The sequence below is a fragment of the Hemibagrus wyckioides genome, linkage group LG21 (genome assembly GCF_019097595.1).
Source record: "Hemibagrus wyckioides isolate EC202008001 linkage group LG21, SWU_Hwy_1.0, whole genome shotgun sequence".
Taxonomy (NCBI): Eukaryota; Metazoa; Chordata; class Actinopteri; order Siluriformes; family Bagridae; genus Hemibagrus; species Hemibagrus wyckioides.
The window spans coordinates 10,194,627-10,217,030 of record NC_080730.1 but is presented as its reverse complement, the minus strand read 5'-3'; the positions used below and the strand labels follow the sequence as shown (position 1 = coordinate 10,217,030).

The 22,404-nt window shown below is 40.6% G+C and overlaps 1 long non-coding RNA gene across 4 annotated transcripts; it reads left to right on the top strand.

Moving 5' to 3' along the window:
* The first annotated feature begins 5,188 nt into the window (after positions 1–5,188).
* On the top strand, positions 5,189–19,747 carry LOC131342208 (uncharacterized). 4 transcript variants are annotated; one of them, XR_009202990.1, is made up of 7 exons: positions 5,189–5,278; positions 5,465–5,640; positions 12,094–12,204; positions 14,274–14,895; positions 16,888–17,604; positions 18,091–18,141; positions 18,298–19,747. It is a non-coding gene; the product is annotated as an uncharacterized LOC131342208 (long non-coding RNA). The 4 variants fall into 4 exon arrangements; XR_009202992.1 differs by having other exon boundaries at positions 5,465–5,664; XR_009202989.1 differs by having other exon boundaries at positions 12,094–14,895.
* Positions 19,748–22,404: the final 2,657 nt, after the last annotated feature.

Genomic DNA, 22,404 nt, shown 5'->3' with positions numbered 1-22,404 from the left:
CTAGACCTTTTCATCTGCTCACTTCTAAGTGAAATAATGAGAGAATAACACACACATTGTCCTGCAACAGCTTCCTATACTGTTAACCTGAATTGGATAAGAATGATTTTGTTACAGATCGCTTTTGTTACTTTCCCCAGTGGGTATAACTGGAGCAGACACAGTATCGCTAGTACTGGCCCTGATTGATTCACCCGAGTTAAATGATCCGATTCCGCATATTAACTCATGATTCATGAGTCCGAGGTCTAAATTGAACCGATTCTTATTTGTCCTATGGCTGCTACCGTGCTTTTTTTTTTTAAAACAGTGCATAACATTATATATTATACATTAACATTATTAAACTGCATTAAGAGAAAAAGCGGACTCGCGGACCCGGCTCATCGACTGATTCAGTTGATTCTCAGCGGACTCGCGGAATCGGGTTGTAGACTGATTCAGTTGATTCTCAGCGGACTCGCGGAATCGGGTTATAGACTGATTCAGTTGAGAATCTTACATTCATTCACATTTTGCATTTTTGTTCAGTTTGGTTGTTTTATTCCTTATTTAAGATATTTATTTTTATTCAATTTGGATACTTCTGCACTTCTACATTTAACATATTTAATAAATTTTTGTTTCACTGGTATCGTAAGTCTTGATTCTTTTTAATTGACACAGGGACATGTTTATCCTTCCTGTCAGTGGCGGAACAGGTTGGTTACCCATCATGCAATAGTCAAAGATTTTCTAAAAACTTGCAATTACTATTACATACAAGCCATAACATAACAGTACATAACTATACTCATTACATTATTATAGCGTATAATCACCTGCATTAATCCCACCATTCAATTACTATAGGGTGAAAAAAAAATCCACTACTATTTCCCAGCATGATTAGAGTTTGTACAGGAAATGAGGGCTATTAAAGAATTACTGACTGAAAAGGAATCACTGACTCGATTCATTTCAGTGAGTGATTCAATGAAACCCGAGTCTTTAAAAAGAATCCCAAAATCCTTTAAGAAGAGAAGGAAGGAAGAAAAAAGAGAAGAAAAGAATGAAAGCAAGAAAGCAAAGGAGAGACAGAATGCCATGTGTGATTTATATTCACCTGTTTTGTAAAAAAAAAAATTTAAATGTGCTTTTTTACAAAAAAATCAGACCAGGATTCAATTCAAACTTCAGACAAGGATTAAATTAATTAATATAATTTAATTCAGTTTAGAAATGGCAACTGTTAGTCTACAGAAACATTCCTGCTGTCAAAATGAGTCAAGTTCTAACTCCTGTGTATTTAGTTGACTTTGATTATTTAATTATCTGCAAAATATGGCTTCTCAGTACAACCTATTGTTAGAAATATTCTTTTTTTCTTTTTTTTTACGTAGATAAGAATAATACAGCACAAGACACACACCATAACAATATAACAATAAGTGATAAATTATTATAAAATACAAACAAAGTATAGAAATCTATAAACAAAAAACTACCAATATTTATATTATTAAATATACACTATATTGCCAAAAGTATTCGCTCACCTGCCTTGACTCGCATATGAACTTAAATGACATCCCATTCCTAATCCATAGGGTTCAATATGACGTCGGTCCACCCTTTGCAGCTATAACAGCTTCAACTCTTCTGGGAAGGCTGTCCACAAGGTTTAGGAGTGTGTTTATGGGAATTTTTGACCATTCTTCCAGAAGCGCATTTGTGAGGTCACACACTGATGTTGGACGAGAAGGCCTGGCTCTCAATCTCCGCTCTAATTCATCCCAAAGGTGTTCTATCGGGTTGAGGTCAGGACTCTGTGCAGGCCAGTCAAGTTCATCCACACCAGACTCTGTCATCCATGTCTTTATGGACCTTGCTTTGTGCACTGGTGCACAGTCATGTTGGAAGAGGAAGGGGCCAGCTCCAAACTGTTCCCACAAAGTTGGGAGCATGGAATTGTCCAAAATGTCTTGGTATGCTGAAGCATTCAGAGTTCCTTTCACTGGAACTAAGGGGCCAAGCCCAGCTCCTGAAAACAACCCCACACCATAATCCCCCCTCCACCAAACTTTATACTTGGCACAATGCAGTCAGACAAGTACCGTTCTCCTGGCAACCGCCAAACCCAGACTCGTCCATCAGATTGCCAGATGGAGAAGCGCGATTCGTCACTCCAGAGAATGCGTCTCCACTGCTCTAGAGTCCAGTGGCGGCGTGCTTTACACCACTGCATCCGACGCTTTGCATGGCACTTGGTGATGTATGGCTTGGATGCAGCGGCTCGGCCATGGAAACCCATTCCATGAAGCTCTCTGCGCACTGTTCTTGAGCTAATCTGAAGTCCACATGAAGTTTGGAGGTCTGTAGCGATTGACTCTGCAGAAAGTTGGCGACCTCTTCGCACTATGCGCCTCAGCATCTGCTGACCCCGCTCCGTCAGTTTACGTGGCCTACCACTTCGTGGCTGAGTTGCTGTCGTTCCCAAACACTTCCACGTTCTTATAATACAGCTGACAGTTGACTGTGGAATATTTAGGAGCGAGGAAATTTCACGACTGGATTTGTTGCACAGGTGGCATCCTATCACAGTTCCACGGTGGAATTCACTGAGCTCCTGAGAGCGACCCATTCTTTCACAAATGTTTGTAAAAACAGTCTGCATGCCTAGGTGCTTGATTTTATACACCTGTGGCCATGGAAGTGATTGGAACACCTGATTCTGATTATTTGGATGGGTGAGCGAATACGTTTGGCAATATAGTGTATAATAACAGTACACTATAATGTATAATAACAGTACACTATAATGAATAATAACAGTACACTATGATGTATAATAACAGTACACTATGATGTATAATAACAGTACACTATAATGAATAATAACAATACACTATGATGTATAATCACAGTACAGTATAATCTATAATAACAGTACACTATGATGTATAATAACAGTACACTATGATGTATAATAACAGTAAACTATAATGAATAATAACAGTACACTATGATGTATAATCACAGTACAGTATAATGTATAATAACAGTACACTATGATGTATAATAACAGTACACTATGATGTATAATAACAGTACACTATAATGAATAATAACAGTACACTATGATGTATAATCACAGTACAGTATAATGTATAATAACAGTACACTATGATGTATAATCACAGTACAGTATAATGTATAATAACAGTACACTATGATGTATAATAACAGTACACTATAATGAATAATAACAATACACTATGATGTATAATAACAGTACACTATGATGTCACCATAAAACATCAAAGATTTTGAATAATGGATACAAGAATAGTATACGTTTTGGAAGCCTTTGAGTTTAAAGGTTCTGACATGTATTTAAAGGAGGAAAAGAGGGACTTCTGTCCATCTTTTCAGCGCAGGGATTGGGGAAGAAAGATGTAACGGGCCGATGTGATTTGGCCGAGAAAGATTTCCCAGGTGAGCTGTGATTGGCCGGCTAAACATCTCACAGATTCATCCTTGCGCATCTCCAAGTACAGAAAAGAGCAACTCAAAAAAAAGCAACTCAAAATTCGCTTCCAGTACTTTCACATCATGCAGCATCGCATAGACCTTTTTGCAGACCCTCTGAACGCGTCTGTCAGTGAGCAGGCTGGAGTGTCAGAGCTAGAACTCTGCAAACTTCAGGCCGACTCCTTCTTTCAGTCAAGGTGCAACGAGAGGGGGCTTGCATTTTGGAAACTGCTACCAGAGTCCTGTTTTCCCCTGCTCAGTCATTTTGCACTGTTAATGCTTAGCATGTTTGGCACCAAAGACAGAAACAGGCGGTCAGATGACAGTCTCTTTCAGCTACTGCAAGTTGGCTGTATAAATTTTCAGACTGACATTGATTTAATTCTGCACCAGCAAGAGAGACCACAAGTTTCCCATTGGAACTTTTTGATAGTGGGAATGATGTCTGAATTGAACAGTAAATACATATATTTGTGGGTTGGTCTGTTAAGAAAAGTGATGTACTGAATTGTTCTTATACTTATATTTAACCTTTTAAATAATATTTGGTTTTGAATTTATGTAATATTCATTTTTAATCATTTTGTTCTTTGAGGGTGGGTTGAGTATGTTCTCTAGGCTACTAATTTAAGAGGGCCTTGTTTGTTAGAGATTTTAAAGCAAAGCAGTTAAGATGTTTAGCTGAAATGCTTGTCAACTGACAATAAAATTGTCATTTAGAATTAGAATTAGCATAATTGCAAAGTTATACTTAAAATCTTTAAAGACACATTGCATTAATTGTACACTGTGTTTTCTCAATAAAAAGGAAATTAAGTAAAATGATGTAAAATGTGTGTGTGGATCAGCAATCTGGTCTGGCCCCCTAGGTATAAAGGAGAAAAATGCTGGCCCTCGTCATTATCAAAGTTGCCCATCCCTGTTTTAATGTATTATATTTTACGACTCTGTATTAGTTAGTCAGTATGATGAAATTGACAGGAAATTTGTAGAGTTACAAGTGTGAGGAATTTCTTATGTACTCTACAGCATTTTCTTTAAAGGATTATTTATTATAAAGCAGGTTCTTCATGGAGTTAAGTATTAGATTCTTCTCTCTACGTCTTATTGATTTATGTACCTGTGGTACAGAGTGCAGTGATCTGATCCGTTGGTGTCTGAGCACCGATGCAGAAGACAGAACCAGTCTGGAGCAAATAGAGCTTCACCACTGGTTTAACTTACCAGGTACTTATCAGGAGACAGGGACCACTGCACTAACCTCCATCTGAAAATTTAAATACATCTGAACTTTTGTACAGAATTATAATCCATGCATTTGATTTCAAATGAATTTTGTTTTTCTCTTTATTAAATTTTCTAATTATTTCATTATTTTTGTGGTTTATTAAATAAACAATAAACTAAAACAGAGTGTGCATTACATTGGTTTTTTTTCATGTCATAGGTGAGAGCAAAATGAGAGCATTAATATTGCTTCTGTAAGAAATTACTTGACATATCAGTCCCAAATATTTGTTAGGAACAGCAGTCCAAAATATTACATACATTTGGGTTTAATTATATATATATAATATATTATATATATATCACATACATTTGGGTTTAATTATGTAAAAGCCTGCTCTATCTGTCTTAGAAAATTGGGACTTTTATTTTGAAGGATATTGCATCCTTCAGAGTGATAATGATTGCAGCAGTAATGAACGGTTGTACGCGCTGATTGTTTTGGTTCTTCATGGTTTCTAAGGTTTAAAGGCATGAGGTCTGTATATATTTCTTTATCGTTAGTTAATGGGGTCGAGTTTAGACAAGACTTTTAATGTGTATCTTTATACATTGTTCAGCTCTTACGGTGATTTCTGAAGTTATAAAGGATATTTCTACGGTGTTGAATGTACAATAAAGCTTTCAGAAACGTCAGTAAAAGTTTCGGCCATCATTCGGACAGGGTCCGCTACAGTAAGAGCTTCATCTTCGCTGGTTCAGATGCTCGCTGCACGTGCTGACTCACGGTTTCACCGTGACGATGGTCAATGGACTGCAGGACTTCGGAATCGGCGTGATGGTCTACGGAGCTGAGACACGAACAAGAATCTGAAAGCCTGCTCCAGACGGGAACAGAAGGTACAAAAGAAAAGGATATAAAAGGTACAGTTAAACGTAAAGATAAAAATACATCGGAACTTCAGTGTCATGCACAAGACAGTACAGAGCTCCCTCGACGTTCAGAACATGATCATAAGCCTAAGAAGAAAATACTTGCTTATTAGAAAGATGATTGCTCTAAGAAAGAGAAAAGGTTAACCACTTTTTATGAGCAGTGGAAGATCTCGTAAAGTAGGACAGGACTTAAAAACAGACATATCAGATAAGCAGCTTGCTGAAATTGCTGACTCTCTTGAGGACAAAAAGAAGTGTATCATGAAAATCTTCAGTGACATAAGGGTATATGTTACACCTGCTGCTATCGTCAAAATTGTGTTAGAAAGAATGACAGCTGTAGATGGCGAGTTTGATGCAGAAAGAGAAAGGGGCCTGTTACGTTTTAATCAACACGCTGGAGAGCCTGAATGTCTTTTTAGCCACTTCACTTTACTTGTTTTTTATTTTGCACGTGGGCACACAACATGTCTCTTAGCACAACTTGCCGTTCACCCTCTGAACTGTCCGGACACACACACACACACACACACTTTCAGAACCAAAATTACATGTGATCATTCATAACATCACATCTTGCCCCCTTTAAAAGTAAAGCACTATCTCTTTGGGATTCTTTACTTCTATTAACTAACTCTTATGTTAAAAGTTATTAAACAACAACTTTTTTTTAACTAACAGTAATTGCAGTTAAACAGTGAGATATTACAAGTAACCGTTATCTTTTTCAACTACCCAGTCCTTGAAATATTTAACAAATTTCAATAAGCCTTTCAGGAAATCTAACAGGTTGTCTTGGTTTGCAAGACATTGCAGGAGAGACAGTAATCCCTTTTGTCATAGTTGAGTTTGCAAAATCCAGAGGACTGACATCATGTTTGTTCACTAGTGGAAACATCAGACAGTCCTTGGTCATTTGGTTGCGAATCAACCTCTTGAACTGCCACTTGTTGTCTCAGTTCCAGATCTCATATGAATGCGGAAACAATTCTCTTTCCACTTTGCCTTGTTGTGTCCAGTGTGTCTGTTGCATAGTTTAGGATACAAACTTCTTTTCGTAGTGCCATTTTTGCCTGTGTTTGTGTATCTGTTTTGTGGCTTTGATTTTGCTTACTCCTGTAGACTTTAACAGGTCCTCATGGCTAGGTAAATGGGTGCATATCCGTCGACCCATCAGCGTTTGCCCAGGGGACAACCCATTTTGCAATTGTGCACTCCTGTAAATCATCAAACTCCTGTGGAAGTCTGCTTTTTCGACTTTATTTTTTTCGTGAGACCCTTCACAATCTTTACAGAACTCTCTGCAAGCCCATTGGACTTAGGGTGGTTTGGGCTTGAAGTAGTGTGCTGAAATCCCCACTCGTTAGAGAAAGAACTAAACTCCCTGCTGGTAAACTGAGGACCATTATCAGAAAACATCTCACAGGGAACTCCATGTCTAGCAAAGACTGTCTTTAGGAAACCAATGACAGCTTGGCTGGATGTCACCTGAAGTGTTGCAACCTCTGGATAGTTAGAGAAATAGTCAGTAACTACAATATGGCTCTTACCATTGCATTGAAAAAAATCTATTCCGACCTTTTGGTATGGACAATCAGACACAGGATGAGGCATGAGTGGCTCTACTTATTGCTTAGACTTACACTATATTGCCAAAATTATTCGCTCACCTGCCTTGACTCGCATATGAACTGTTACGTGCCACGGCACGTATTTCGGTTATTATGATGGCTTTGTTTACAGCATAACCGATTGGGAGGAACGTGATGCAGTTGGCCGCATGCCATATACCTGCCGCTGACGGGAGGAGCCGAATCGCGCTATCGCCGCCCTGGATGATTAACCGGAAGAAGAGTCAGGCTATAAAAGCGAAACACTGACACCGCATCGGGCGCCGCGTTTTGTTTCTGCTTGTGTGTGCAATTGCGTGGTTTGTTTGTCTATCTAAATACTTGGTGTATTGAGGTGTATGTACAGCTGTGTGTGTTTGTGTAGTGTTGTGCTGACGGGGCTCGGACAGGTAAGAAAGAGCGCGCTCATACACTGTGCAACACGTAGGACGTCACACTGTCTAGACACTTTAGGAAAGGGGCGGGTGCCACCCCCTGTATTTAAGTTTGTAAGGGAAGCGCAGTATAGGCAGGTTTTTGGTTTCACTTTTGTTTGTAGTCCAGGATGTATTAAAAATAAAGCAGCGTTAGGGAAGTATCATTTTGTTTTACTTGGTTTTCTTTTCTTCAGCACCGCCGTTGTCCAGCCCCGTGTTTGGCTTGTTTGTGAAATTTGTAAATATTGTAAATACGTGTTTTCTGTTGTACAGCACAGTAAACTGATTAAGCACTACAGGTTGTGTCGCGAAACCTTGTTTTTTTTTTTTCATTCAGCCAGTCTACACTGTGTGTCATTGTTTAGACCCGGTTGGACTCTTTCACCCACTATCAGCTTGATAAACCACCGGTTGCTGACCCTGAGTCTCCCCTAGGCCTACTTCGGGGTCGTAACATGAACTTAAGTGACATCCCATTCTTAATCCATAGGGTTCAATATGACGGCTGTTCACAAGGTTTAGGAGTGTGTTTATGGGAATTTTTGACCATTCTTCCAGAAGCGCATTTGTGAGGTCACACACTGATATTGGACGAGAAGGCCTGGCTCTCAGTCTCCGCTCTAATTCATCCCAAAGGTGTTCTGTCGGGTTGAGGTCAGGACTCTGTGCAGGCCAGTCAAGTTCATCCACACCAGACTCTGTCATCCATGTCTTTATGGACCTTGCTTTGTGCACTGGTGCACAGTCATGTTGGAAGAGGAAGGGGCCAGCTCCAAACTGTTCCCACAAAGTTGGGAGCATGGAATTGTCCAAAATGTCTTGGTATGCTGAAGCATTCAGAGTTCCTTTCACTGGAACTAAGGGGCCAAGCCCAGCTCCTGAAAAACAACCCCACACCATAATCCCCCCTTCCACCAAACTTTACACTTAGCACAATGCAGTCAGACAAGTACCGTTCTCCTGGCAACCGCCAAACCCAGACTCGTCCATCAGATTGCCAGATGGAGAAGCGCGATTCGTCATTCCAGAGAACGCGTCTCCACTGCTCTAGAGTCCAGTGGCGGCGTGCTTTACACCACTGCACCCGACGCTTTGCATTGCACTTGGTGATGTATGGCTTGGATGCAGCTGCTCGGCCATGGAAACCCATTCCATGAAGCTCTCTGCGCACTGTTCTTGAGCTAATCTGAAGGCCACATGAAGTTTGGAGGTCTGTAGCGATTGACTCTGCAGAAAGTTGGCGACCTCTTCGCACTATGCGCCTCAGCATCCGCTGACCCCGCTCCGTCAGTTTACGTGGCCTACCACTTCGCGGCTGAGTTGCTGTTGTTCCCAAACACTTCCACGTTCTTATAATACAGCTGACAGTTGACTGTGGAATATTTAGGAGCGAGGAAATTTCACGACTGGATTTGTTGCACAGGTGGCATCCTATCACAGTTCCACGGTGGAATTCACTGAGCTCCTGAGAGCGACCCATTCTTTCACAAATGTTTGTAAAAACAGTCTGCATGCCTAGGTGCTTGATTTTATACACCTGTGGCCATGGAAGTGATTGGAACACCTGATTCTGATTATTTGGATGGGTGAGCGAATACTTTTGGCAGTATAGTGTACATGTGAGATATATTTCACATGAGGCTGTGGTCTGACTGATGTCATGGTTTATCCTTGGCCAGTACATGACCTCATGGGCTCTGCGTTTACATTTCTCCTCTCCTAAATGCCCCTCATGAATTTTCTGCAGCATTTCTTTTCGCACTGATGCTACTGCAAACTTCTTTCCTTTTCCGTAGATGATGTCATTCACTACTGAAAGTTCAGCTTTGCAGGTCCAGTAATCTTGGATTTGCTTTGGACAATCAGTTTTATTTTTTGGCCAGCCTTTCAGTATGAACTCTCTAAGCTCTTTCAATGCTCAGTGGCTGCATGGAACCTTATGTCAACATATGCTTGTATGTCTGCACTTTTCTAATCTTCAGAATTTTCATGCTTGTCTACAGCCTGAGAGAGTGTCCGCTTCAAACATGAATTTTTCTGGGGTGTAGATCATTTTGACGTCATATTTCATACAGGGCTGAAACGATTCCTCGAGTAACTTGAGTAATTTGAATACAATAAAATCATCGAGGCAAATTAGCTGCCTCGAAGCTTCGTTTAGTCCATTTACTGTAACTACACACACAGAAGCTTCAAGCCAAAGAAAACGGCAGAAAGTTTTCAAAGTTTGGTATCATTTCAAACTAAAACAGGCAGAAAACTCTGTACAGTGTGATTACAGTAAGACTGAACTATTTAAGACTGTAAATCAGTATGGTGGCTAGTTATGATGTCCCTAATTTAGTTTTGTGAAAGCCTAAGCATCGTTCATTTTGATAGCCTCACTCTCTCTCTGTCTCACACACACACACACACACACCAGTATGTAGAGAGACATTTAAGAGGGTTTATTCTCCAAATAACTCTAATTTCATGTTACAGAAAAATGTGTTAAGAAATGTGATGTGTATGAACTCTTGTTCTTGTTCCAAGTTCCCTTCCTGTCCACTAATATTTGCCTCTTACAAAAACCACCAAGTCTTCCAGGAAGACAGTAAATGCTTATGTCCTGCTTGGGCTGTAGTTAGAGTGAAACGTCCAAGTTAAGTTGAACAACATAAATGCAATGTTTAGGTATTGTTATTATTATTATTATTGTTGTTGTTATTATTATTATTATTATTGTTTTAGGTTGTACAATTTTTACCTTCTTTTGAAGTAAAGTTTTTTTATTTATATATTTGTATTTGCATTATGAATGTCACTTAAATGCATTAAATGGGTTTAGATTTTATATTTTTCAAAACAGGAAACAACTTAGTTGTTCATTTTAAGAGAACTGTCTTATTTTCTCTTACATATTTAGTATTCCTCTTTAATAAAGAAAAAGTACTTCTTACCCGATTACTCGATTAATCGATGGAATAATCGGTAGAACATTCGATTACTAATATAATCGATAGCTGTAGCCCTAATTTCATATACACTATATTGCCAAAAGTATTCGCTCACCCATCCAAATGATCAGAATCAGGTGTTCCAATCACTTCCATGGCCACAGGTGTATAAAATCAAGCACCTAGGCATGCAGACTGTTTTTACAAACATTTGTGAAAGAATGGGTCGCTCTCAGGAGCTCAGTGAATTCCACCGTGGAACTGTGATAGGATGCCACCTGTGCAACAAATCCAGTCGTGAAATTTCCTCGCTCCTAAATATTCCACAGTCAACTGTCAGCTGTATTATAAGAACGTGGAAGTGGGAACGACAGCAACTCAGCCACGAAGTGGTAGGCCACGTAAACTGACGGAGCGGGGTCAGCGGATGCTGAGGCGCATAGTGCGAAGAGGTCGCCAACTTTCTGCAGAGTCAATCGCTACAGACCTCCAAACTTCATGTGGCCTTCAGATTAGCTCAAGAACAGTGCGCAGAGAGCTTCATGGAATGGGTTTCCATGGCCGAGCAGCTGCATCCAAGCCATACATCACCAAGTGCAATGCAAAGCGTCGGATGCAGTGGTGTAAAGCACGCCGCCACTGGACACTAGAGCAGTGGAGACGCGTTCTCTGAAGTGAAGAATCGTGCTTCTCCATCTGGCAATCTGATGGACGAGTCTGGGTTTGGCGGTTGCCAGGAGAACGGTACTTGTCTGACTGCATTGTGCCAAGTGTAAAGTTTGGTGGAGGGGGGATTATGGTGTGGGGTTGTTTTTCAGGAGCTGGGCTTGGCCCCTTAGTTCCAGTGAAAGGAACTCTGAATGCTTCAGCATAACAAGACATTTTGGACAATTCCATGCTCCCAATTTTGTGGGAACAGTTTGGAACTGGCCCCTTCCTCTTCCAACATGACTGTGGACCAGTGCACAAAGCAAGGTCCATAAAGACATGAATGACAGAGTCTGGTGTGGAGGAACTTGACTGGCCTGCACAGAGTCCTGACCTCAACCCGATAGAACACCTTTGGGATGAATTAGAGCGGAGACTGAGAGCCAGGCCTTCTCGTCCAACATCAGTGTGTGACCTCACAAATGCGCTTCTGGAAGAATGGTCAAAAATTACCATAAACACACTCCTAAACCTTGTGGACAGCCTTCCCAGAAGAGTTGAAGCTGTTATAGCTGCAAAGGGTGGACCAACGTCATATTGAACTCTATGGATTAGGAATGGGATGTCATTTAAGTTCATATGCGAGTCAAGGCAGGTGAGCGAATACTTTTGGCAATATAGTGTATATATCACTATGCCATGTTATGAAGCATCTGCTGAGATTTTAGTGCTCTTGTGTGGGTCATAATATCTGAGCACTGGCTCTTCTTTAATGATGTGTTTCAGGTTTTGAAAGCATGCCTCCTGCTTGTGAGACCACACCCACTCATTCTTTTGTTCTAGCAGACATCCGAGTGGAGCAGAACGTGTTGATAGCTGGGGAATGAATTTGGCCAGGTATGTGACCATTCCAAGGAATCTTCTCGCTTCCTCTGTACTTTGTGGCATGTTGTCTATTGCTGATGTTTTTTTAGGTCTGGCCTAATGCCTTCTTCAGACCGGACATCTCCAACGAGAGTTAAGCTCTTAACTGCAAACTCACACTTCTCTTTGTTCAATTTTCGATTGGACTGTCCTGTTAGCTCCAGAACCTGCTTCAGTCATGCATCATGTTCCTGCTGGTTGGAACCCCACACAATTATGTCATCCATCATAGTCTATACACCTGGTAGATGCTCAAAGATCATGTGAATAGTTTTGTGGTAAACTTCTAGTGCTGAGTGAATGTCATAAGGGAGACAGAGAAAACAATATCTGCCTTCAGGTGTATTGAAGGTACACAGTTTTTAACTTGCCTCATCAAGTTTCATTTGCCAAACCCCAGATGATGCATCCAGCTTGCAGAACCACTTTGATCCAGTGAACTGAGACATGATTTCTTCTCTGGTTGGCAGTTTAAAATGTTCACGTTTTATGGCCCTGTTGAGATCTCTTGGGTCAAGATATATTCTCAAAGCTCCATTTTTCTTGAGCACAATAACAAGTGAGCTCACCCAGTCTGTTGGTTCATCAACTGTCTTTATAACCTTTAGCTTCTCCATGTCAGCTAATTCGTCTTTAAGTTTTCCTCTCAAAGCAAATGGAACATTTCTGCATGCATGTACAACTGGTGTTATTGTGTCATCAACACTTATTTTATCCTTCCCAGGCAGACATCCTAGTCCTTCAAAAACATCTTCATACTCCTGCATGAATGAGGTTTCATTTGTTTCAATCTGTGATGCCACTACAAACACCTTCCTTTTTTTTAAAATTTTTAGCACGTGCTCAGTCCTAAAATTGGCTGGACATTCTTTTCCACAATCAGCATCTGTGACTTTACCTGCTGTCCCTTGTGTTTAAGAGTCACCAAGCAGCTCCCTTTGACAGGGACACTTGGAAAACAGGAAAACTTTCGTTTTCACTGGATGTATTTTGATTTTGAGGGTTTTGTAGTCAGAATTAGACAAGAGATTGACTTGTGCTGCAGTATCTAATTTGAAGCCAATTTTTACATTTACGGTCAGTGGTACAATCCATTCAGCTTTGTCTGTTGTGCTAGTCTGTACAGAATCAACAAAGAATTTGTCAGGCTGCTCTTCAACTGAGACCATTATTAGGAGTCCCACAAACTATTTTGTCCCTCACAAGTGAGTCTCTTAAATCTCCAAATTCACAAGTCTTACTCAGTCGAAAGAAAAACTTGTTCCTATCAAAAGTGACATTCTTACTTGGCACAAAGAATTCCTCAAAGTTTGCCATTAGAACAGTCAGTTAGATTTGCGCCATTGAGTTGAAGCTATTACAAATGTCCAGTGCATCTTCACCTATTACATGCAAAAACATGGATGCCTTTAGCTTTTCATCGCCTCTCCCTGCACCGCTAGCTGCTAGATAGATGTTGAATCTTTGCTTGAAACGTTTCCAGTTATCAGTGTAGGAGCAGCATAGGTGATGGTGGATTTAAGCTCTCCATGACGGGAAAAAAAACAAGACTGTGAGTCAGGCCTTCTCGTTCAACATCAGTGCATGACCTCACAAAAGCACTTCTACAGGAATGGTCAAAAATTCCCATGAACACACTCCTAAACCTTGTGGAAAGCCTTCCCAGAAGAGTTGAAGCTGTTATAGCTGCAATGGGCAGGCCAGCTCCATATTAAACACTACAGACTAAGAATGGGATGTCATTAAATTTCATGGACCTAAAATTTCGCTAAATTTTCTCGATTTTTATCTTAAATCCAGTCCAATATTATAACTTTTTATAGTATCTTTATTAGCCGATAGTATCCCATAATATTCTCATTTCAAATGCTTTTTATATCATTAGTTATATTTGTTTTCCAGAACACCCGCTTATAGCCGGTTAGCCCATTAGCACGTTAGCCCGGCTACCACAAGTTGGCTTATGTTTTTCACACCAATTATCTCTGTTGTGCTACTGCTCTTAAACACTATGTCAGTTGTGGGTCTGCCTTTGAGTGCAGGTGAGGATTTATTCGAGCTGCACTCTGTGGACTTGGAGCTGGAGGCCATGCAGAAGCAGATCCACAACCTATAAATGAAGCTAGCCCAGCTGTGAGATCGGAACGCCGCGCTGGAATCATCCCGGATTGACGCTCACCTGTCCCAGGTAAATCCGTGGCGTGAAACAAACACTCCCACAACCTCAACTCCGTGTTCTTCTCTGCCCAGGCCCAACGCACCAAGGACGCGGCCCGCCCAGGTTTCCTTCACTCCGGTCCCTGGGTACCACGCAGCCTGGATGCAGCAGCAGCGGAAGACACGAGCCAAGCCCTGGGCGAGGACCTCTCCCCCTCCCCACCCGTTTTCGAGATCTCAACCCGCAACCACTTCGCTCCCCTTTGCGAGACGGAGTGCGATGTGGTGATCATCGGAGACTCCACACATCCGTGCTACTGCGGCTAAAGGTAAGGTGCGCACTCGCTGTTTTCCTGGTACTCGTGTTGTTGACGTCACTGCACAGGTACAGCGATCCTGAATAAGAACATCGGAGCTGTGGTCCTCCATGCTGGCATGAACGACATCAGGCTGAGGCAGACGGAGATCCTGAAGAAGGACTTCAGGAGCCGATTCCGACTAAAAAAGGTCAGAGATAAAACACCTGCACCATGGTATAATAGTCATACTCACGCCCTCAAGAGAGCAACCTGTAACCTCGAGCGAAAGTGGAGAAAAACCAAATTAGAAGTTTTTAGTATTGCGTTTAAAGACTATTTAAGACTTTGTCCAGATATAGACAGGCTCTAAAAGCTGCTAGGGCTGAGCATCTGAGCAAGTATTTCTGAGAGAGTATTTCATCACAGTTTAGTAGTGAGACTAAATGAATTTATTTTATGACTTTATGAATTTCTTCACTGAAACAATTGATAGTATCAGGAACAAAATATTGGATGTTCAACCTTTGACAGCATCCGGTTGTCTAGACCAGCCTAAAGCTCCACATTTAAAGCTACAATGCTTTACCAGTATAGGGCAGGAAGAGCTATTTAAACTTATCACCACAGCTAAATCAGCAACATGTTTGTTAGATCCAATTCCAACTAGATTGCTGAAAGAAGTGATACATGCAGCTGGAGAGCCTCTTCTCAATATTATTAATTCCTCGTTATATCTGGGTCATGTCCCAAAATCTCTCAAGTTAGCAGTTATTCAGGCTCTTCTTAAGAAACCTAAACTAGACCCTAATGAACTATCAAATTACAACCTTCCATTTATATCAAAAAAATTAGAAAAAGTGGTGTCAGCTCAATTATGCAATTATGCTTACAGGAAAACAATATCCTTGAAGAATTTCAGTCAGGTTTCAGGCCTCATCAGAGTACAGAAACTGCACTAGTTAAAATCCCAAATGACTTGCTTTAGCTTTGGACCAAGGCTGCATCTCCATATTAGTCCTGCTTGATCTTAGTGCTGCGTTCAACACTATAGATCATAACATTCTCGTAGATCGCTTACAAAATCACATAGGTTTGCAGGGACAGGCATTAAAATGGTTTAGATCCTACCTGTCTGATCGATCACACTGGTCCCACAAGGATCAGTTTTAGGACCTCCTGCTTTTCTTGGTATACATGCTTCCAATGGGTAACATCATTAGAAGGCATGGGATTAGTTTCCATTGTTATGCCGATGATACCCAGTTATATATCTCATCAAAACCAGATGAGATATCTAATTTGTCTAGATTAACGGAGTGTGTTGAAGATATTAAAGATTGGATGACCGATAATTTTCTATTACTAAATTCTGATAAGACAGAGATATTACTTATTAGTCCAAAAACCAGTACACAAAAGCTCTCACAATTCAGCTTGCATTTAGAAGGATGTACTATTACTACTAGCTCAACAGTGAAAGACCTGGGCGTAATATTAGACAGCAACTTGTCCTTTGAAAATCATATTTCCAATATTACAAAAACAGCGTTCTTCCATCTTAGAAATATTGCCAAGCTTAGGCACCTTTTATGTGTATCTGATGCAGAAAAGCTGGTTCATGCATTCATGACCTCCAGACTGGACTATTGTAATGCATTACTAGGTGGTTGTCCTGCATCTTCAATAAACAAGCTACAGTTAGTCCAAAATGCAGCCGCCAGAGTTCTTACCAGGTCAAGAAAACATGATCATATAACTCCAATATTATCATCCCTGCACTGGCTACCTGTTAAGTTTAGAATTGACTATAAACTAGCACTACTTACGTTCAAGGCTCTAAATGGTTTAGCTCCCACTTATCTGGCCAGTCTTCTAACACGTTACAATCCACCACGCTCTTTAAGATCACAAAACTGTGGACTTCTGGTAGTTCCCAGAACATCAAAGTCTGGGGGTAGAGGGTTTTCGTATTTAGCTGCTAAACTTTGGAATAGCCTTCCTGACGGTGTTCGGGGCTCAGACACAGTCTACCAGTTCAAACGTAGACTAAAGACTTATCTCTTTAGTCTGGCATACATTTAATACATCCCATAACCTTGTACTCCAGTACATCTGATTAAATGCACATTATCATCTAGTGCTGCTAATATTATGAACAGCAGCGACTCTAATTCCTTTCCACTTGTTTCCTTTCTTCTAGCCATCCCGAGGCATACAGAGATTGTGCCAGCTCCAGTGGCATCCAGAGATGGACCAGCTCCAGCCGGGTTCTGCTTTGTGAGGATTCGGGTATTCAAAGCAACACTGCCAACCTTATGTGGACGACAACAACCTCCTTATTATTTTACATAACATTCTACACATGCTGTATCTGCATCACACAATTGACTATACATAAATGCACAAAGGACATTGTTCATATCACACTCTCTGGTGTTTACAATAATTTATAATCACACTCTCCACTGTCACCCAAATGAGGATGGGTTCCCTTTTGAGTCTGGTTCCTCTCAAGGTTTCTTCCTCATACCATCTAAGGGACTTTTTCCTTGCCACAGTCACCTCAGGCTTGCTCACTTGAGATAACATCTAGGACTGTTTGCCTGTTTATATGTTTGTTGTTTCTTATGTAAAGCTGCTTTGATGGAACGCTCTTTGTTAAAAGTGCTATAAAAATAAAATTGAATTGATTTGAATGTGCATGTAAAGGCAGACGTCCCAAAACTTTTGGCTATAAAGTCGATATTACTATTTGCACATACTGAACACTTGTAAATAAATTACAGTGTTTTCTCTAAGTCAACCTTTAGGGACATAATAATCACATTGGACGAAGGCGTATTTGGAAGGAGAACTGCTGGATGCAGGAGGATTTGGCTGTGTGTTTGCTGGACTACGCAAAGAAGACGGATTGCCAGTAAGTCTTTCCATTTCTGTTTTTACTCTAGTCTTTGACCAGTTTTCTACATAATCAGAAGTAAAGTTGATCAGTGCCACTAATGGACAAAAGGTAAGCAATCACGTCTTAACAAATTTTAATCTTCTAAACTTCATTTGCACTCAAATTAGAGAAAAACATTATAACAATATTAAAACTGAACTCAGGAATGGCAGCGTTCACTAGTAGGCACTAGTAGTTCCTTTTGAAGGAGGCTGATTGTTATACGTCTCTTAACCTCCCTTTACTTTGACATCTTTTGCTGCTACATTTGACATCATGGATCACTGTAACATTGTGGGATTGGCAGTAAAGTTGCAAAGCTGTTATTTAAAAGCAGTAACTACTGCTCTTTCATGCATAAAAATAAAATGATGGAACCTCACAAGCCAGATGAGTCTGAAAAGCTCTTTTAGTTACTTTATGTATGCAAATGATTTGATTTAATTACACATCTTTCCTCAGGTTGCAATCAAGTACGTCTCCAAAAAGATGCCATATGAAAAACTGCAGCTTGTAAGTTTCTTTATCATGATGCACATCTTACCTATTACTATAATCTAGCACAAAAGCTAAAAATAAGATTTCTAAGAAGACCTTGATAAGTAGTATTACAAAGGATGGCATTATAATGTGTGGCACTCATTCTTTCCTTTTTGTACCATACTACAGACAGGATATGGATGGCTGCCCATTGAGATAGCTTTGAAGATCCTTGCAAACACAGAACCTTGCTCAAAAATCCAGAAGATTCTGGACTGGCACGAAGAGGCAAAGTGATATATCGTACTCCTGGAACAGCCTGAACCATGTGTGGACCTCGAGGAACTCTCCGGCAAGCAAGGTGGATGTTTGACTGAGGTCGAGGCTCGCAATGTGATGTTTCAGCTGATGGAAGCATTGAAGCATTGCAAGAGCCAGGGGATACTGCATCGTGATGTCAAGCCAGAAAACATTCTGATTCAGACAGACACGTTTCAAGTCAAGCTGTTTGACTTGAAAGAGACCTCGTCAAAGACCCTTACAGTTACTTTGCAGGTGTCTGATGTCTAAATCTAATGTATCTTTGTTAACACTTGAATATGCCCCTCCTGCTCCCCGAAAGTCTGTCTCAAGGCAAGGAACTATACTCAATTTAATACTTTTGAAAAAGTCAAGAACTTTGAGTCTGTATCTTTGTCCCGCTGAACAGTAACACGTCGAATTTCTGACTTTCAATGTCAAATCTAAGAAAAGCTGAAACTTGCAATAAACAATTGCAAATACTGGCACAGACGTGACAGATGCCAGTCAGCTCCTGATCTTTGCAAGAACGATTACAGAGAACTTTGATGTTCAAGAGGAGCTGTTAAAGCTTGCTTCATTACATGACACCACTTTTTCAGAACTGACACTGAAAAGGGAAATTAAAAAGTTTTTGGATTTAGGGTCTCTAGCTTATATAATCAATGAGAAAATGAATCTCAAATAGCAAGCATTCTGTTATTTAGAAATGAGTTTGTATTGTGATTTTCCTTTTGAATTACCAAAGACCTGAGGAATTACTGTACAATGTCTGTTTAATCATTGCCTCTCAGTCCTATGTAGACGTTGTGTTGGAATGTAATGTTAAGCTCCAACTCTTCTGCATTCACGCGTCTCCTGAACATCTCCCGATCAGCTACCGGCTCTTTGCGTGTTCGCTCGGCCGAGGTGGAGGGTCAGCGCGCACACAGGAGCAGCAGTGGAGTGAAGTTCTGTGTTGTGTCCGATCGTCAGTCAAGAGGAGCTGAACATGCCTTAGAGTTCTTGTACTTGTTGGATTCTGTATCACAAGTCAGAGTCTGCTGTTGTGTGGACCACCTGTCTGGCATTAAACTGACACCAAAACCAGCACATGTTCACATGTTCATAATTATACCTGGCTGCTTGATCTGAAATTTTTTACATCACTTAAGTATGTGGTGGTGTATTCATCAAGTGCAAATGACAGAAATTTCAAGAAAATTTTCATGATGTACCAAGTTTTTTTTTTTCTTTTTTCTTTTTCCACTCTGTTTCCTTCACCTGTCTGTCTTGTCATTGAGAACTTTGAAAGGGCTCAAAGTTGAATGTAATCCACCATCTAATTGTTCATACTAATTTTCAGGATCAAATATATATATATATATATATATATATATATATATATATATATATATATATATATATAATCATTGTTTACAACCTGTGTCTTGTGTTGTGTACCACACAAATGGGCAGATTAGTGCAGTTAGTGGACAGTAATAACCGCTTAATATTTTAACATGGTGTACAGGATTAACATAAGTAAAGTTGTCTTTATTTGTCACATGTACATTACTGCACAGTGAAATTCATTCTTCGCGTATCCCATCCTTGGGGGTTGGGGTCAGAGCACAGGGTCAGCCATGCTGCAGCACCCCTGATGCAGCAGGGTGGGTTGGGGGCCTTGCTCATGGGCCCAATAGTGGCAGCTTGGTGGTGCTGGAACCCAGATCTTCTGGTGAACGACTCAGAGCCTTAACCTTAATTGTGATCTGGATCCTAGCACAAACACACTGACTAATCAAAACAGTAATACATCCATGTAGCTAACATGACAAAATGTATGAGAAACTGAATCTTTTTATTTATTTACAGGTGAATGTTAGACAGTTAGCTAAAACGAGCCACCATGACCAGACTTTTTTTCTTCTCCCCCCCCCATAGCCCCCCCTTCACCCTCACCCAAACCCCCACCCCCTCCCCCCGAAAACGTTCCAAAATTCAGATTTTAAAAATACACGAGTGGTGCGGCGTTAGCAACAGATACAACAACAGGAGAAAAACCGGAGAGATAAAACATCGTAAGAAGCGAATATTGGATACAACAAGAGAGGAAACACCGGAGAGATTCAACATCGTAAGAGGTGAGTATTGGATACAACAAGAGAGGAAACACCGGAGAGACTCAACATCGTAAGAGGTGAGTATTGGATACAACAAGAGAGGAAACACCGGAGAGACTCAACATCGTAAGAGGTGAGTATTGGATACAACAAGAGAGGAAACACCGGAGAGACTCAACATCGTAAGAGGTGAGTATTGGATACAACAAGAGAGGAAACACCGGAGAGACTCAACATCGTAAGAGGTGAGTATTGGATACAACGACAGAAGAAATCCCGGAGTGATTGACCATCGTCAGAAGTGAGCATCGGATACAACGACAGAAGAAATCCCGGAGTGATTGACCATCGTCAGAAGTGAGCATCGGATACAACGACAGAAGAAATCCCGGAGTGATTGACCATCGTAGGAAGGAAGTATCGGCAACTGATACCGAGGATAAAGCGACACCTGCTGGAATGTTTCTGAACGGCTATAAAAGTGCATCTTCACCGGCTGTGATGGAAACCGTGACCACGGCAGTGGGCTCACAGCGGACTCCCACAGGTAAGTGTTTTATCCACACTCTGCTATCAGAATTTAGTAATATATTATATAGTTGTATTGTTAGTACCCTGTTTGAAAGGTCATTTGAATGGAAAAGGGTTTAGTTCAAACCTTAACTGTAACCGAGAAAAAAACGAGAAGAGCTATAAGTTAGTTGAACCTAATGTTTCTGTCAGTGGGACGTTCAAAAAATAAACAGATATACTTTAATTAAATAGACAGAATATACTGTAAACTATTATTGTGATGATTGGTAAGGTGAGGCACTTTAACCTCTGTATTTTAACGTGTATGCTTTTGTGTGCATTGCTGCATTATTGCCAGTTTATATGAACAAAGGTGTCCTGAAGAAGTAATTCTCTTCCTATGTTTAACGTTAAACATCACAGTGAACTAAAAGTGTTCTTTTTGTCAATGTTTCAACCCCCAGCTCAGCCGTTAAAGAATACTCATCGTCACCGTAAAATCCCAAGGTGTGCCCAAAGGACCATACAGAAAAGAAAGCGCTTGTTCTCGGGGCAGGCTGCAAACCCTTCAGAGCATCAGGGGTGTAAGGAGACGGACCAGCCCAGTAACCTGGCAGATACAACCGAGCCTCTGCAGAAGAGACCAAGAACAGGAAGAAGTCCAGAGGAACCCGCTACCCAACCTATTATACGTCTTTCCAAATGTAAGTCAGAACTCATAGGTGAAATGGATAAAAAGTGGGCTGAGTTACATGAATAAGAGACTTATAATTGGATGTTTTTTGCAGCACATTGGACGAAGGCGTATTTGGAAGGAGAACTGCTGGGTGCAGGAGGATTTGGCTGTGTGTTTGCTGGGATACGGAAAGAAGACGGATTGCCAGTAAGTCTTTCCATTTCTGTTTTTACTCTAGCCTTTAACCAATTTTCTACACAGTTAGAAATAAAGTTGATCAGTGCTCCTAATGTTCAGAAGGTAATCAATAACTTAACAAATTTTAATCTTCTAAGCTTAAATTGCAGTCAATTGCTGCCAGGTTTTAGTCATAATCTTGAATATTAAAACTGAACTCAGGAATGGCAGTGTTCACTGGTAGGTGACTGTGCCTTTTGAAGGAGGCTGATTGTTATACGCCTCTTAACCTCCCTTTATTTTGACACATTTTACTGCTACTCTTGACATCACTGTAGAATTGTGGGATTGGCAATAAAATTGCAAAGCTGTTATTCAAAAGCAGTAATTACTGCTCTTTCATGCATGTCTAAAATGATATAACCTCACAAGCCAAATGAGGCTGAAGACCTCTTTTAGTTACTTTATGTATGTAAATGATTTCATTTAATTACACATAACACATTTATCTTTCCTCAGGTTGCA